General features: G+C 33.6%; 1 pseudogene; it reads right to left on the bottom strand.

Moving 5' to 3' along the window:
• LOC115968135 overlaps nt 1–17,499 on the bottom strand; it is a 33,357-nt pseudogene extending 15,858 nt beyond the window's left edge.
• Nucleotides 17,500–19,450: the final 1,951 nt, after the last annotated feature.

The following is a 19,450-nucleotide window of genomic DNA, read 5'->3' as shown; positions in this document are numbered from 1 at the left end:
GTGCTGACGATCTAAACCTTCAAGGGTGATCTTGGAGTCACAAACAGGAGAGTTTGTGTTGCTAAATCTTTGAGTGGGATCTCAAAGTCACAAACGTGGGTGTTTGTGTTTTGCAAAGGCCAAAGAAAGGAGTCCGTGGTCTCGGAGCTTGCACGTGGATGTTAGTGGTCTAAGTCGCTATTGTAAAACTTCGATTTTTTCTAGTGGATTTGCTTTTTATCTTGAGGATAGCTAGATTAAATCCTCCCTAGGTTTTTTACTAGTTTGGATTTCCTGGGTTATCATATCGTTGTGTTTTTTATTTTCCGCTGCTATATATTGATATGATATATTTGTGTTAACCTAAATTTGTTAATTTAACTAAGTAATCACTTAGCTAATTACCTAGGTTAATTCAGTTATGTTTTTAAGGGGTCTAAAAATGTACAAAAGACAATCACACATAAATAAACAAACCTATTGCAGAATTGTGATTCAATTTCATGCTCTGAATTGTCATCAAGAACTCAAACTATGCAACTTAAGGAACGGAGCAAACCCTACAAACATAAGCACAATTGTCAAAGTATAAATATATATGTTGTTTAAGGATTACCATGTCATCGATATTGGAAGAAATTACGAGAATTACTAATACTTTTTCTGTTCTTCAAGCATCTGAGTTCCAGTTCATCTTATGCAAATTATCAATAGTATGTCTTGCCAAGACCAGTCTCTACTGTACAAGCAACCTTTCCCATCACCTTCTACTTTAGTTTCCATTGAAACAAATTTGATTTATCCATAAACATGATTTAGCATCCAAAATATACCACATACATACTCTCTTTGAATCAACTGATGGAAATAAATTGGTCTTATAGAAACTTAATTACAACTCTTAGCTAGGATTTATATTTTACTTCGACATGGTTTTTTTTTCTTTTGTATTTGAGAAAAGGGAATCCGTGTATGCTTCTTCATCTTCACTATTGACATAGAAACATGCACTAAGGCAAATGGTTTCTCTATAGTAGCAGCATGCATTTCTTGGCATGTAGTCAATGATGAGAATTTTTTTTTTTTACAAGAAGAAATTCTACTTTAATCTAATCTAAGTGTATATGTGCGTGACGCTCCCTCCTAGAGACTTAAACCTCGATTCTTACCCTCCCCCACACCTCATAAGCACTTATACTTGTGGAGTGACCATCGCACCAAGGGTATGTGGTAGTGTCAATAATGATAGTTAAGTTGCTACACAAACAGACAAATTGTTCAAAGATGAGTTGAAAATGACATCACCTTGTGGTTGCAACCATTAATTTCACCACCAAATTTATCTTTCAGTACTAGATAAGCCCAAATTTACTTTAAAATGGATTTAAGAATATATTGTTAGAAGTTTAACTTGTTTTTAATTAACCTTACATAAATAAGTGGGAGATTCATAAGTTAAATGTAGTGGGAGGTTTATTTAACTTATGTGTGGGATTTATGAATGTAAGAGTTAGAAAAATAAATGTAGTGGGAGTTAAGAGGTTGGATGGTGTACCATATAAACCTATTCATCCGTCAAGTTCTATGCAAGATTTGAAGAGAAATAAAAAAGATTAAAGTGTTCTAACTCTTCCCTCCCCACTCTCTCCCTTTATTTAATTTGTGAGTGTGAGTCTCTTCTATACACTAAGTAGTGTGTGGGTGTTTGTGAGAGTAAGAAAGGAAAGACCCATCAATATTTTTGTTTTATTTCCAACAAAGCGGTATTAAAGCCAATTGGTTCGTGGTGAGAATGGCTATTGCCAATGGGATGGTATCGTTCAAATTTCCCCGACTTACCAAACAAAACTTTGAAAATTGGAGTATCTGAATGAAGGCGTTGCTCGGATCCCAAGATGCGTGGGAGATTGTGGAGAAAGGTTATGTGGAGTCACAAGATGAAGAATCTTTGACTCTAAACTAAAAGGAAGCCTTGCAAAAGGCTTGGAAGAAAGATCAACAAGCTCGTATGTTGATTTATCAAGGTTTGGATGAAATCATGTTCGAGAAAGTTGCAAATGCAACTTCATCTAAGCAAGCATGGGAGATTCTTAAAAACTCTCTAACAGGAGTTGATAAAGTGAAGAAAGTTCGCCTTCTAACATTGAAAGGCGAATTTTAAGGTTTGCACATGAAAGAATCTAAAGGCCCGTTTGGTAAGAGATTTCTAATAACGTTGTTTATATTTTTTGGAAATACGTGTAGGTAAAAAAGTGTGAAAATACGTATAACATTATTTAAACACTAAAAACTGTTGTTTAAATAACAGTAACAAACGGGTCCTGAATCTATCTCATATTATTTTTCATGGGTGTTGGCAATTATAAATCAATTGAAGAGATATGGTAAGAACTTGGATGATGTCCATGTGGTAGAAAAATTCCTACGGTCATTAACTTCTAAGTTTGACTATATCGTTGTGGTGATTAAGGAATCAAAAGACTTGGAGCCAGTGACCATTAACCAGCTCATGGGATCATTACAAGCCCATGAAGAAAAGCTCAATAAGAAGAAGCATGAACCTTTGGAGCAAGTCGTACAAGCAAAGCTCACCTTGAATGAGAAAGGGTGGCGTGAAAGTAGCCAAAGAGGCCGAGGACATGGACGTGGTAGAGGGAGAGGATTTAGAGGAAGGAATGGTCAAAACTCTCCCAATTATGAAGAGAGGGGTCAAAGTTCACGGGTCAAAGTTCACAATCCACAAGAGATCATGGAAGATGAAGTTTCTCAAGACCATACAGAAGAAGGTATGATAACTCTAACATTAAATGTTATAATTGTCAAAAATATGGACATTATGCTTCTGAATGTAAAAATGCTGCTGACACTGTTGAGGAGAAAGCTAACAATATTGAAGATAAGAATGAAGAAGTGGAGCCGACTTTATTTTTGGCATACAAAGAAGAAGACAGAGAAGAAAATGGTGCGTGATATCTTGACTCTGGTGCTAGCAACTTTATGGAGATTGATGAATCGGTGGTCGGGAATGTTACCTTTGGTGACTCATCCAAAGTTTCAGTGAAGAGGATAGGTAAAATTCTTATCCGTTTAAAGAATGAAGATCATCAATTTGTTTTTGATGTATATTATGTGCCAAGCATGAAAACTAATATTTTGATTATGGGACAACTCCTTGAGAAAAACTATGATATCCAGTTGAAAGATCGTAGTTGCTTAATAAGGGATCATAAAAATAATGAGATGGCTAATATGCTTATGACAAGAAATAGAATGTTCTTGTTAAATATTCGACATGATGTTATTAGATGTCTGAAGGCTTGTTTTAAAGATTCTTCTTGGCTTGACATCTAAGATTTGGGCACTTAAACTTTGGAGGACTACAATTGTTGGCAAAGACGATGATGGTGAGAGGATTGCCTTCCATTGAGCATCCTAACCAGTTTTGTGAAGGATGTCTCCTTGGCAAGCAATCAAGGAAGAGCTTTCCAAAAGAAGCTAGTACAAGAGCAACCAAGTCATTGCAACTTGTTCATACTGATGTGTGTGGACCTATCAAGCCATTATCACTTAGTAAAAGTAACTACTTTCTTTCCTTTATTGATGATTTTAGTAGAAAAACATGGGTTTATTTTTTGAAACAGAAATCTGAAGCATTTGGTGCATTTAAGAAATTTAAGGCATTTGTAGAAAAGTAGTGGCCATGAAATTAAGGCCTTAAGATTTGATAGAGGAGGCAAATTCACATCAAATGAATTCAAAGAATTTTGTGAAGCAAATGGGATTTGCTGCCCTCTAACAGTTCCAAGGTCACCACAACAAAATGGTGTAACAGAAAGAAAGAATCGTTCAATTCTTAATATGGCCAAAAGCATGTAGAATAGCAAGAAAATTCCTAAAGAATTTTGGGCTGGAGCTATAGATTGTGCAATCTATTTGTCCAATCGTTGCCCCACAAGAAGTGTACAAGAAAAAACCCCACAACAAGCTTGGAGTAGGAAGAAGCCTACAATTTCCCATCTTCGTGTGTTTGGGAGCATTGCATATGCACATGTACCAAATTAAGAGAGATCAAAGCTAGATGATAAAAGGAAGAAGTATGTGTTCATTGGCTATGAGCCAAGCTCTAAGGGCTATAAGCTCTATAATCCGAGCACTGGAAAAGTCATTGTTAGTCGAGATGCGGAATTCAATGAAGAAGGCACGTGAGATTGGAGCACCCAAGAAGAAGAGAAGTCTGATTTCTTTCCTCTATCTGAAGAGGAAGATCAAGGGAATGAAGTTCACGAAAAGCCTATCACTCCACCTCCATCACTAGTAGCATCGCCTCCCATTCATGAAAGTCCATCATCATCGTCATTACTAGAAGGAAGTTCTAGTGAAAGACCAAGAAAAAATGAGAAGTCTCCAGGATCTTTACGATTCAACAAAGATTACAGATGGTGTAACACTTTTTTATCTATTTGCTGATTGTGATCCTACAGGATTTGAAGAAGCGGTGCGAGACAAAAAATGGAGAAATGCTATGGATGAAGAGATCAGGGCAATAAAGAAGAATTATACATGGGAACTTGCAACTCTTCCAATTGGAAAGAATACAACTGGTGTAAAATGGGTGTACAAGTTGAAGAAGAATGCAAAAGGAGAGGTAGAGAGATACAAAGCAAGATTGGTTGTGAAAGGTTGTAGTCAACGACAAGGTATTGATTATGATGAGGTATTTGCCCCAGTTGCTCGTTTGGAAACTATAAGATTGCTAATTTCTTTAGTAGCTCATAATCAATGGAGAATTTTCCAATTGGATGTAAAATTCGCATTTTTGAATGGCTACCTTGAGGAAGAACTTTATGTTGAGCAGCCTATTGGCTATGTTGTAGAGGGGCAAGAAGATAAAGTTTTGAAGTTTAAGAAAGCTCTATATGGCCTAAAACTGGTACAAAGAGCTTGGAATAGTAGAATTGAAAAATATTTCAAAGTTAATGGGTTTTCTAAATGCCCACGTGAACATGCGCTTTATTGTAAGGTGCATAAAAATGGAGATATTTTAATTATTTTTTTGTATGTAGATGATTTGATTTTTACAAGCAACAATTCAAGTATGTTTGAAGACTTCAAGAAAGCAATGACTAAGGAGTTTGAAATGACAGATATTGGACTTATGGCCTATTATCTAGGCATTGAAGTGAAGTAGATGGAGGATGGGATTTTTATTTCCCAAAAAGGTTATGCAGAGTATATTCTCAAGAAGTTTGAGATGTTAATTTCCAATCCAGTTAGCACCCCTGTAGAATGTGGAGTGAAGTTATCAAAGCATGACGATAAAGAGAAGGTTAATTTAACATTCTTCAAGAGTTTGGTTGAAAGTCTCAGGTATCTAACATGCACAAGACCAAACATTCTTTTTGGCATTGTACTAGTTAATCATTACATGGAAGTACCGACGATGACTCATTTGAAGACTACCAAGAGAATTCTTCGCTATTTAAAAGGTACACTGGATTATGGACTATTGTATTCACTCTCTAAAGATTTTAAACTTGTTGGCTATAGTGATAGTGATTGGGCCGAAGACACTAATGATAGAAAGAGTACTACTGGTTTTGTATTCTATATGGGTGATACTGCATTTACGTGGACGTCCAAGAAGCAGCCAATTGTGATGCTTTCCACTTGTGAAGCTGAGTATGTTGTTGCTAACTCCAGTGTTTGTTCTGCAATTTGGCTTAGAAATTTGTTAAAGGAGTTGCAGGTGTTGCAAGATGAAGCTACGAAGATATTTGTGGACAATAAATCAACACTAGCTCTTGCAAAGAATCCAGTCTTTCATGACCGAAACAAACACATCGACACAAGGTATCATTTTATTCGAGAATGTATTGCAAGAAAGGAAGTTCATCTTGAGTTTGTGAAGTCACATGATCAGGTTGCAGATATACTCACTAAACCACTCAAGTATGGCACATTCAACAAGCTACGAGCCTTACTTGGAGTAATCAAGAAAACAAGTTTAAGGGGGAATGTTAGAAGTTAAACTTCTTTTTAATTAACCTTTCATAAATAATTGGAAGTTTCATAAGTGAAATGTAGTGGGAGGTTTATTGAAGTTATGTATGGGATTTATGAATGTAAGAGTAAAAAAAACAAATGTAGTGGGAGTTAGAGGTTGGATGGTGTAATATATATACCTATTCATCTGTTAAGTTCTATGCAAGAGTTGAAGAGAAATACAAAATATTAAAGTGTTCTAACTCTTCCCTCTCCACTCTCTCTCCCTTTATTTAATTTGTGAGTGTGAGCCTCTTCTATACGCTAAGTTATGTGTGAGTGTCTGTAAGAGTAAGAGAGGAAAGGCCCATCAATATTTTTGTTTTATTTCCAACATATAGTACGCTAGTACTTATTGTAATGCTAAATCCCGAGAAATAATTAAACCTCAGGACAAATTTCTTAGTTTGGTCCAGTTCCTCTATTGAACCACAACTACATGCTTTAGTAAATATAAGGCCCCTAAATATTGAGGTTTGATGTAAATATACTTGGATTGAATCCCGAATCTTATTTCATACTTCATCCAGAAACCCCCCCCCCCCCCCCCAAAAAAAAAAAAACAAAGAGAAGAAGAGAAAACAATTGAAATCAATGGAATTTTACAAACTTACCCCAACTTGAGAGAAGTGTCTGAACTGTCATTGTCTTGAGGAGGATCAGATGAGTTGCAAATATTGCTAATTGACTCAGATGACTGACCTTGTTCAAGTACATGTGTTTGAGTGCTAAACATATTCTCCATATGTGGAAGAGACATTTTTTATGACTGAAATAGAAAGGGGGAAAAATAGAAAATAAAATAATGAAAAAAGAAAGAGAGAGACCTATTACCTGTTTTAATCGTTGGTTTTCTGCCATCAGTTGGGCTCCCTGCATTAAAAGAATAAGATGTACAGAAAATTATTAAGACATCTTAGCCTTAAACACAAAATACAATATGTACCAAACTTCTTATAAAGGTCCATCATAAGAAATTGATACCCATTTATGGTGCAATCAAAATTGTTTTAAGTCAGGTTATATAGGATAAACAATTTAACATTCAGTTCTGAAATTATGAGGACAATAGTTTCAACTAAAGGTTCAATGGTGGTTGCTTGCCATGTGAATTCCTTTCTCTACGCAGTGCACATACAAAGACCTTGGCAAAAGGCTGAAAAAGTTTTACAAATCCAAGACTTCTCAGCTATATTTTTTATGAAATGTACCAACTTGCATCAACACAATTCATTTTGTACAATAAAATAGTTTGTTCTACAACTAACTCATAATTTAAAACTATTTACTCACATTTACTAGCAATATGGATTTAGTGCAGAAGCTTATATTATATTATTGTAGTCCTAACACAGTCCTAACTATATTAATGTATTCCTAGGGTTAACATGGAGTTAGTCTACTATTAATTCCCTTCAATAAAAACATTGTAATACACATAATTCAATGGTAAAGATGTGCTTAAGACTTTCGACTGCTAATGTAGGCCTCTAAGATCAAACCACTTTAATTTCTTGTGTTCCTCTGCAAAAAATAATAATAATAAAATCCTTGGGTTCTTTCTCTCTTACCTTCTCTTTGTCTCTTTCTTTCCACCTGCTATTTCAATATTTTACCATGATAACATTGATTATGGAGCGGCTCATCACTAAAGCAAAGATATTTTTCGTTGAAACTATATGACCTTTTGCTTAAGGGCACTGATCTATTCCGGAAACCCATTCTCAAAATTATAATAATTCTATGAAATGTCTTGCACAAATTTAAAGTTCGGAACATTACCTTTCGCTGAAGGACAGTGATCTCTTCCAGAAATCTTTCACCCTGAAAGACAAAAAGGTTTCTGATATTAAGAGAATATAGATAAATTTCAACACTCCACAAGAATTACAGCAAACAGAGATAACACAGAGACAAACCTTTGTTTCTAGAACACGGCTCAGGCCTACTTCAAGCACTTTCTCTAGTTTCTATAATTCTTCTATATCCATTCCATGGAGCTTTTCTCCCTTAATCTTCCTGTTAGGTGTACACATTTCTCAACATTAATTTAGTGTGGTATGTGCATGTCTTTACAGTAACAAGTTGATAGCAAGGTATGCAAGTTGCATACCTCAGTTCACGTGTTTTCTCCTCAATTTCCTTGCTCAACATGGTGTAGGAGGTACTGTTCTCAAGCTAACATAAAGAATTTCCGTTCATGAACACTTTTTTGTCATGTGATGTGAGCACTTTTAATATATCTATTGTTCTAAAATATGTACACAATTCCAATCCAGCTTTCAATAAGAAATTTAATGCTGCCCTAAATGTTAGGGTCATCATTTTGGGAGTGCCACAAGTAGTCTACGTGTTTCAAAAAAATGTTCCTATCTTTTCTTATGGTGGTAAAATTTCAATAAAATGTAAGTTTCAAAATTGTTATGAAATTTTAATGAGAATGGATTAAGAAATAATCTAGATAATTTTTGCTTATGACAATGATAAAATTTTACTGCATCAATATTAAATTGAAACAATTGGAATACAAAGATGGATACATGAAAATACATGTAAAGATAAGTTTCAAAATGAGATAATCCGCTTAAAGTTAGGAGTGGCCCTATTGATGAAAAGCCGAGGGAGAGTGACTTGAGATTTGGTCAAGTTCAAATGAGAGCAATTAATGCACCAGCATAAAAGAGGAAGTTAATTTAAGTTAAGGTAATGGAAAAACGGTAGATGAAAACCAAGAATAACATTGGTACAATTAGTTAAAAAGCATTGGTACAATTAGTTAAAAAGGACTAGTAATGTAAGTAAGTAATAGACACTGCAAAAAATTTGGGACTAAAGATTTGTTGTTGTTGGATGGTAGTTTTAAGATATGGCTATGGCCTATGCCACTCTTTGGTCAAATTCTTTCATTTAGGCATTCGTTAGTCATTAATTTTTGTTGTTTATGATAATTATTACTTTTTTATATAACTTGTAATTTAAAATTCAGAATAAGATTTCCTCTATTTTTGGACATTTCCTAGAGTTTTTAGGATTTTATTTATAATTTTGACTTTTTTGGAAATTTTTAATATTTCTAGCCTAGTTTTTTGCTTGAAACCAATTAGGGTATTTTAGGATCTACTTGCCTATTTATATGCAACCATCAAGGTAATTCAAAATTTCATTAATAAAATTTCTATGGTTTTTTTCAAATTTTTTTTTTCTAGCGGACTTCAAATTTATCCTTAGGAATTAAAGGAACTTCTTGTAGATTCAAAAAAGATTACATTGAAATACTGTTCTGTTTCTTATGACCTTTTACCTGCATGACTTATTCACCAACTAAAAAAGTTCAAAACATCATACCTGCAACTCAAGAGATGGTTGGTCCATTTTTCCAAGATTATCCGAGTGTAGATTATGTCTTTCAATTACCTGCTGCATACTTCATAAAACAAAAGGATAGCCCATTCAATTATTTTCTCTCTCTCTAATTTTAATAAAATGAATGAGGATGAACTTATAAACTACTATAATATACTGCTATTTCTGACTCAAATCTAAGAAAAGGAAATTTGAGCTGGTGACTGAAGAATTATTTATCTCATGTTTGCATATTTGCTGTTGTATCCAGGCTAACTGCGTTCTCAATTAAAATGTGAACCACAAATGATATTGACACAAACTATACACAAACTTCTAATTGCAAACCATAAAAGGTGAACATTTATATGAACCCACAAACTATTTATATTGATTGACACAAGGGGTACATTAATTTCTTATTTACAAACATCAAATAAAATGACTTAAAAACTTTTTTGATTTGGTTCTAGCTATTGTATTTAGATGTTACAACAATTAAAAATTACAGCTTGCAGGTAAAATCTCATAGAAGAATAAAATCTACATCCATAAGGAAGAGCTTTGCACTATTACAGCAATGAAAAACGTATGCAGATAGTGTTAGTTTGTACAATCTCCTTTTTGTTTGATATGGTTACAGAATCGATGTGAGTGATAATAAATAACATATTGTAGCATTTTAATATTATGTAATGAAGACATTGACTGCTATCTATTTGAGTGTTTTAACAAAGGTAGGTATAATACGTTGAATAAAAATTCTCTACAAGAATTGCTAAAAATATAATGAAGATAGTGCGTCAAAATAATTTCAAAAATATTATAGTTGAAAAAAAGGGTAGTATTAGTTGTGCAAGGAGTAATGTAATAGAATTAGTGTGATACTAATACCCCGGATTATCTAGATTGGATTGGGTTAGTGTGTTTTGTACGGACGCATGTTGAATTTAATATTGGACGTTTATTAGCTCTATCTTCTTCTTCTTCTTCTTCCTTTTTTTTAATTTTTTTATTTTTATATATAAGATAGAAATTATATTCTAGTTTAATCTAAGTGTATATGTGTATGAAGTCCCCTTCTACAGACTTGAACCCCGAACCTTATTCCCCACACTCCACAAACACTTATGTTTGTGGAGTAACCATTGCGTCAAGGGTGCACAGTGGTTTAGCTCTATCTTAGTTATATAATCAATTACAAGAAACATTAAGCCATAAGGAAAGTTCTAAAAAGAAAAGCTTGAGGTCCGGAATAGATCGCTCAATATCTTCATAACAACGACTATTTCTCTCCCTCCAAAGACACCACATTAAGCCATAAGGAACAATGGACCATATATAACCATTTCGATGACGACCAAAGCTACCTTGCCAACACCCTAACAACCCCAAAACAGTATGAGGCATAACCCAAGATACTCCAAATAAACCCAAAACCATAGACCATAGATCCATAGCAACAGGACAATGAAGGAAGAGATGGTCAACCGATTCACCATTGCTCTTGCACATGTAGCACCAATCCAAAATCCACACCTTCCTTTTTCACAAATTATCAATCATCAAGCATTTCCTTCAATGTGGGTGACAAACTGAACTTGATTCTAGTGTAATCGAGTCTGCTAGGGTTCAAAAAGATTATTTTTTTCCCTTATCCCCTTTAGATATAGTGATGATGAGGTCTATTAGTGTATAAGGAGTTTTCCTATGGTAATGATGCAGTACATATTAGAAATCGCATTACTAAGGGTAGCACTTGTAACACCCCAAATATTTTTTTAAAGAAATTTTTCCAATGAGAATAATATCTAAATTGGTCTTTTTTTTAATCAGTGTGGTTAACTATTTTATGGAGGATTTTTGAATATTTGGGCATGTGATAGTATTTAGTTAAGTTTGGAATGGGCCAATTTAAATATGGGAGAAACTTTAAGGGTAAAGTTGTAATTTTGATCCCAAGATATTTTGGAACAAGTTGTCCACAATGCTCCCCTCAACACAGCCCCTTTCTCTTATGGGAAATGCTAATGAGTGTCCTTAGGGCACTGGTTAAGAATTCAGTTAAATAAAGTTTTTATGGAAAAAGAAAAAAAAGTAATTAATATTTTGACAGCTTTTTTCATTTCCCATAAAAGTGATGTCAAAATTTTCTTTAACTGGATTCTTAACCAGTGTCCTAAGGGCACTCGTTAGCATGACCCTTCTCTTATCACCATACGTATGCCCCTTCTTTCATTTCTCAATTTTCCTATCTCACTCAGCCACCGAAGCCCACACACATACACCCTCTAGTTCTCTCACTTCCTCACCGGTAAACCAGCCATCCACCACCACTTTTGGCGCATTTCACCGGAGAACCCCATTAGAAACCCCATACGCTCCATTCTCTCAAAGCTTTAAAGGTAAAACTCTTAATTGTTTGGTAGCTTTTCAAGTTTTTCTGAGATTTCTTTCTAATCTAAACTACATGAGTGTTATACATGTGATTGAGTATGTGGGTTTTTGATTTGGTGGATTTATTTGTTAAATGGTTAAGGGCTCTTACAAATGATGATCAGTTGGGGTTTCTCCATGGTTAAAAACTTGGGTTTCCTTGAGCAAATCGTATGAGTTGATTTTGTGGAAGTTTGAGGTTTATTTTTGGAAGAGTGTTAACTTTGGATTTCTGAAATTGGAGTGTGAGCATGTGCTTTCTTTTTTTTGCATACCTAGTGTTTGATAAGTTGTTTATATGAGATTTTGGGTTTGATTCCTTGTTCTTAATATGCTTTAAATCTGGTGGTTTTAATGTGAGTGAATTCTCAAATAATTTGGGCTAGTCTTACAACTATAACAATTTTCTAAAGCTATCATGTCAGATTTGAGTCAGCCGCAATGCATTATTTTTTATAAATTACAGAAAAATCGTTTTGGGCTGAATTTTCTGTGGTACATTGTATACATATAGGGGAATGTTCCCTTAAAGTTTTGAATTAATCGGATAACTTTTCGTTGACCAAACAATTTTTACAAATGGCTGCCTTGTTATGTACTGAATCTGAAAGTAAGACTAAAACGCTGAGAAATTGTGGAATTAATCCCAAACCTTGGTTGATCTTATCTTTAGCTTATATGTATTACTTAGTACCCAAAGAGATTCATGAGTATGCCATATTATCTTATGATGCATGTTATTGCGGAAATGAATTTAAAATGTTTTGGTTGTGTCAGCACTATGAGTTTCTTGGATGCTTGTTTGGTTCTTACTTGGGAAAGGTACTTGTCTTAGGACGGGCAAGCTAGACTTTAGGGCCTTTGGTTTGATTTTAGGGTATTGTTACGATTTATGGAGGTAAGTGTGATGGTACTTTGTGAAAGGCTTTGTTATTGATAGGTTTGATCATTGTGTTTCTAGGTTCCGATATTCTTGGCGGTGGACCTAGTGACTAGATTAGTTGATTTTGTGGTGCCCGGTTGAGGTAAAATTGGTTGGCCTTCCGAGGTAAGTAGCTTTTAATGGGATTTTTGGAAAATAACCATGTTTTATAAATGTTGTTTTTGGGTCAAACACATTTTGGAAAATTATATATGGATATATGTTTTCTTAAAATTATTGTGTCGTGACCCTATTATATATTATTATATATGAAAAGTACATCATATTTGGTATTGCATTTGGGGAAATGCATGAGTTGTTGATATAGAAAAATAAGCATCTATTATTTAATCTTTGATAAGGAAATCTTGGATGTTATGGTATATTAGAAAATTTTAAGATGCTTATCTTGTCTTGTTATGTGGGAAATTGTTAGAAAATCTTTTGACAAGAATAAAGTTGAAAACCTTACAAACTTTGTAGAAATTAGATTATTTAAGGTTTTCTGAAACTACTTGGATATGAATTATGCATTTCAAAGTAATGTAACTTATGAGTATATGTAGTTTTAACACCATGCCATGTGTGATTTCCCGGTGATCACCCGATTTGGTCTCCGTAGTTTTTGTGACAATGGAATCAAATCCAGGTTTGTGCCCTTTTACTTTGGATGACGTGTTCTTTCCTGCTGCCCATGGGGGGAAGAGGTTCCTTAATTGTGTGTGGGTGAGGCTGCTGCCCATGGGGCTAAGAGACCACATGCAAGAGAGGCCCTATTTGACGCACTCTCTCTGCTGCCCATGGGGGGAGAGAAAATCCTTGAGGGTATGGGTGAGGCTGCTGTCCATGGAGCCAAAAGTCTGCATACCAGAGAGGACAATATCATGCCAGTTGTAAATGGGTGGATCCCCTGACCGGTCTATGTGGTAGTATGGTATATTTGTGATAAAATTACCGTATGTTAAATTTTATGGCTTTGGAAATTGTATTGTTAGTGCTCATAGATTACAATATATGGTTTCATGGTATTTACTTTGAGAAATTGTGTTTCACCATTTAATCATTCTTGTTACATTATTACTAAAAAATGATCTTGCAGTATTCAGTTAGCAATTTCCCAAACTAAAACATGTTTTGCAAACTGTTTATAATCATGAAACTTGCATTTCCCCCACCTCCATTAATTATGCTACTTACTAGGCTTTAGCTCATCCCAATCTCTAACAGTTTTTCAGATAAATTAGCTACACGTCGAGCATGGAGCTTAATTTATTGGTGGTGATTGGAGTGCTATATTAAATTGGGAGACTTGGGCCATTAATGGTTAATGACTCAATCTTGCAAATTTCAATGAGATCATAATCAATTCTATTGGAGGTTAGATACTTGAGATCTGTTAGCCTTAGGCTTTGTAGGCCTAACTTCAATGTTGAGGTTGTGTATTCTAAAAGGGATTGTGGTTTTATGTTATCCATTTGGAGCTTTGAAATATATTCATGCATTTTGGAGGCACATGACTTGAGTTATTGTTTGTAATTGTATTATAGAGCTCTGACTTGTAATATGAAGAATTTAGTATGGTTATTTATTCATATCATGTGTTGAGGAGAAGAATAGAAGGAAAAAAAGAATAAAAAAATCTCCTACGTTCTCGCTTTTAATGGTTCTTCCCTCACGCTTTGGACCATTTTGGGTTTGGGGCGTGACAGCACTAGACGCTTATTGGAGATTAATGTTTCTGCTCTAGGATGCTCGTTGGGAGGGAGATCAGTGTTTTTGATTTAGGAGATTAATGTATGCCACGTGGACAAAGAAATATGCAAACAGCTAAAATAATGTCTCTTTTGGACAATCAGATTCTAAAACATAATTTGGAAGGTCTCTATTTTGCATTTACGACTATTGGACACATTTCCAAATTTTAATATTGCAAATTTATTATAATAATTTACTTCACCTATAAGACTAACTATACTCTCTAGTTCTAAAATTAGGCTACTAAAAAAAAATATATTCAAAAAAATGAGTATAATTGATATGAGAATATTAATAAGGATATATGACAATACAAGGAAACATAGGATTCGAAATGAGAATATCTTCTTAAAGATAAGGGTGGCCCTTGTTGTTGAAAAGATAAGAGAGAGTCACTTGAGATAGTTTCATCATATTCAAAGAAAAATGATTAATGAACTGGTAAGAAAGAGTATGATACAAGTTTAGGAGAAAAAAAGATATAGGAAACAAAAATAACATTAATAAAAGTAGTAAAAACAGAACATGTCACTTAAAGAAGTAATGAAGATCATGACTTCAAATAAATAGTATTACGGAAGAGAATATATGTTGTTAGCCCTAACTAGTTTATTAACTGATCCTAAAATTTTGAGAGTAAGGCTTAGCTATTGTTGTTGTTGTCGTCACAGTATTGCTTATATATTTCACATAGAGTAGAATAATTTGTTTCTTTCTTCTCAATCAAGAAAACTTGACAATCTCAATATAATAAATTGCACACCCTTTGAACTTTCGTCGTACACTCAAAATGCAAGGCTAATGATGTTGTTTGTAAGTAGAATAACAATACAACTAAGTTGATATTAATATGTACATATGACTATAGAAGATAGTGAGAAGGGTTATTAAAAGAGATCAGACCTATTGAAGAGGTCAATAATAAAGAAAATGCATAAATTAAGGATATTGATAAGACAACATTTTTTTTGGTGTTTCACGATAAAGATTTGTCTTTTAAAGCATGTACAGTCCACTTCGCATTTCCATCCTCATAAAGTTGCTCGAAGCTCTTTGTCTACTTCTTTTGAAGTTTGTTTACTGAAAATTGTTTATCAAAAGAGATTGGATGGTGAGGTTGGGCTTGTTACGTACCTAGTTTAAATTAATATATAATAACATCCCTCATTTTTGTGTTGGAATCTCTAGCATTAGGTTTTATATATACATAAAAAAAAGTGTTCAAATTGGCATATGTTACTCAACATAAAAAATTATAATCCCAAACTTTGCTCCTAAGTTTGAGTCATATAATTTTGCTTGATATTTTATGAAGAAATCATTACAGAAATGCTGTGAATAGATTAGTCAGGATAACAAAAGAGGATTCAAAGAGGTGGAAGTGCAAAAGCACAAAGACCATTAGGCATTAAAGGAAGAGTTGAGGCAGCTAATTGAGGCTTTACACTAAGTAGATGCAACTCCAAAACTTAAGAAAAATAAAATGTTAGATTAGCAATATTACAAGACACAATAACCGGCTAGTAGAACTTCAAAACAAGTCTCCCACACCCCCCCCCCCCCCAAAATAAATAAATAAATAAGTAGCAGCAACATACGTTAAACCCTTCTAGGTGATCTTAAAGTCTCTCTCTCTTTTTTTTTTTCTTTTGGCAGTAACATAAGATTTTATAGTTTTTTTTTTCTTTATTTGATGCTACATAGTACAATTTTTCAATCACTTCACTTTCTTTTTTCCAAAAGAATTCATATTTTTTCTTCTTTGGCAGTAACCATAAGATTTTATAGTACTTTTTTTTTTTTCTTTATTTGATGTTACATGGTACAATTTTTTCAATCACTTCTGACTTGTTCAGCCTTTTTCTTAGAATCTCATTATTTTGAGCAGCTGGGTCTCTCATCTTCTCTCTCTCTCACCTTAGAAATGATAAAATCATAGTGAATGCATGAAAAAAATCGATCAAGGAATGGACAATGACATGTTATTCTATAAATAGGAAAAGGGTTTTTCTATAAGTAGAAATATGTATGAGACAAGAGATTGAAACCTTGAGCTGGCGTACTCAAAGAGCTTTCCAGTTGCAGAAAAGACCATGAGAGCAATATCAGCATCGCAGAGAGTTGAGAGCTCAAAAGCTTTCTTAAAAAGCCCCCTCCTCCTCTTTGAGAAAGTCACCAGCCTTGCCGTCGCGTTGTCGATCTTCTTAATCTGAATTTTCCTCCTCGTCATTTTCCCTGATAACTGATCACACACCCGTTACATCGAACCAAATTATCAGTCTAAACCAGTATTATAGAAATAGGAACTCTCTTTAAAGAGAAAACTTCATGCAGAGAGGTACCAAATGTGATATGTAGATCGAGAATATATAGTACGAAAATAAATGACTCAATGTTATGGGTTTCAGATGGTAAAAATAAAAATAAAATCTATTTATACTTGTAGGGAATAATTAAGTATCAGATCAAAGATAGAGAATGGGGAATTAATTAAGCTGGAATGTAAATCATGAACAAAAAAAAAAAAAAAAAAAAAGCATTCATCAAAAAAATAAATAAATAACAAAATAACAATTAGCCGGTAGGCCCTGTACACAAAACGCAAACTCGAACTCAATGTATCAGATTAAACTAGAAATAAATAAATAAAAAGATCTTATAAAAACTTCATCAAAAAAAAAGATCTTATAAAAATATGAGAAATCAAACTGCACTTGTTCATCTAAAAAACGAAGGAAAAATAAAATAAAATCGAAGCAAACCTTCACACAAAATTTCGATTAATTTAGCAGATCTTCAACAAGTCTTGCAGTGATAATGGAGAGAGAGAGAAGGTTTGTACTGTGAAGAGAAAAGACAACGGAAAAGAAGGGAAAGATGGGTTTTGTATAGAAGAATAAAAAAAGCGGAACTTTGCCAAATTTAGCCAGGAATCTGAAACCAACCCACCTCATAGAAGGAAAAGTAAGCAGAACTGTAGAAGCACTATGAGGTAAGAGAAGAGGAAGAATAACAACAACAGTGAACCCTACCTATAAAAGCACTCCTAGTATATTCCAAACTAGCTGCTGTAGCTCATTGAATTTGCAAATTTTAACGGATGGTGGGAGATAAAGGGATTGGCCAGATTTCCTATTTTCATGTAGCATTGTGCCACGTAAAATTGCACAATTTGTGGCACAACTTACACTGTGGCACAAGTTGTACTGCATAGCATCTATTTATCTCCAATCTCGCTCATAGATAATACTCTTTTATCATTCACAACTGGTCATGTGGTGTCACAAGTTGTGCCACTTTATATAGCATAAGCATAACTTGATTAATTATTGCTCTATTTTGAGGATTGCAATTTTATTTATAGCATTAATATTGGTGGAGTCAAATTGTCATATTGCCAGATTTAACAACTAATATAAAAAATATATAAATAATAGGGCTGCATTAGTGGAGCTAAACGTATAATTTTTGGCTTTTGAGTTACAATGCACAGCCAATTGTTATACTAAAAAAATATTTTTTATTTGTCCTCTTATTATTATAATGATTATTTCCTTTTGGTTGTGATTATGGTTGTTGTTTATTATAGTGGATATATTATTTTATTATATTGTTTATATTATTTTAATGTGTTGAATGCTAAAAAAAAAAAATCATTGATATTGAGTGTTTTGTAAAGTGATGTGATAAAATAAATTAAGTAACTTTTTGTAGTACCACTACAAAACAAGGAATTATAATAAAACTAAGAAAGCGAAACAAGGCAAGAACTAGTCATCGTGGAATTATCCATTACAAAACACCCAAAGGTAGAATGGGGGAGGAGAAAACTACAAAATTCTAGTCTTGGAATTTCATTTAGTAGTTACTGTTAAAGCATTAGTATTTCGATGGTTAAGAGCATTTACATCGATTTGTCTAAATATTTTTGTTTATTTTAGTATAAGAACCTACATTTTCTATTTTATAAAATCACTTTTACAAATACCAACATTTGATTATCTATTATACACCCCATTTTATTTAAATAATCATTTTATTCATTTATTATTACTATTTTTACCTTTATTTGTTCTCACATTCTCTCTCATCTCTCTTGACCATCATGTTCTCCCTCATCTCTTAGCTCTCTTCTCTCTTGACCCCACAAAACCTCAATGGCTTGACCTCTCATCATCATCATCTTCTTCTTCTTCTTCTTCTTCTTCTTCTTTGATGATGCACATGGATTTGTATATGGATTTGATTATATGGTTTTGTATATGGGTTTAGTGAGTTTGAGATCTAGATTTAGGAAAACCATATGGGTTTGATGAGTTTGAGATCTAGATCTAGGATTTGTTTAATGGATTTGATGAATTTGTAGAGCATTTTGCTAGGATTTAAGAGAAGATAGATAAGGAAGAGAGCTATGGGAGAAGAGAGAGAATCTGATGTGAGAAGTGAGAGAAAAAATTATTAAAAAAATAAAATACAAAGTTGCAATAACCATGTATATTTACACAGTTACTGTAGCAAAAATTAAAATCTACAGTGTTTTAAATAGACTGATGTAGAAAATTTTTGAAGAAAAAAGTGTAAATATGACAAAATTTACTTTATCTATTTTAACACCACATTTTACAATATACCCAACATTAAATACCCTATTTTTTACCACTTTATTGAAATATTCTTTCTTTATTTTTTAATTCTTTCTTTTACCACTCTCTCTCGTAAGAGTACTTTAATACTCCTTTAATACATATTAAACAACTCTATGTGAAGTCTACTCGCCTAGAAGGTAACCAGGACTTCCCATAGATACACAAATTACATAGGGGAGGGCAATAAGTTTGGTGCAAACAAAAAGTTTGGAAAAGGGAAAATACTAAGACCACCGAAAATTGCACAACTTTGTGCCACAACTTGCCTAAGTTTGGTGCAAACAAAAAGTTTGGAAAAGGGAAAATACTGGGATCACCAAAAATGGCA

The sequence above is a fragment of the Quercus lobata genome, chromosome 11 (genome assembly GCF_001633185.2).
Source record: "Quercus lobata isolate SW786 chromosome 11, ValleyOak3.0 Primary Assembly, whole genome shotgun sequence".
NCBI classification, from domain to species: Eukaryota; Viridiplantae; Streptophyta; class Magnoliopsida; order Fagales; family Fagaceae; genus Quercus; species Quercus lobata.
Note: the sequence above shows the minus strand (reverse complement) of the source record. Positions and strands in the feature narration are given on the sequence as shown.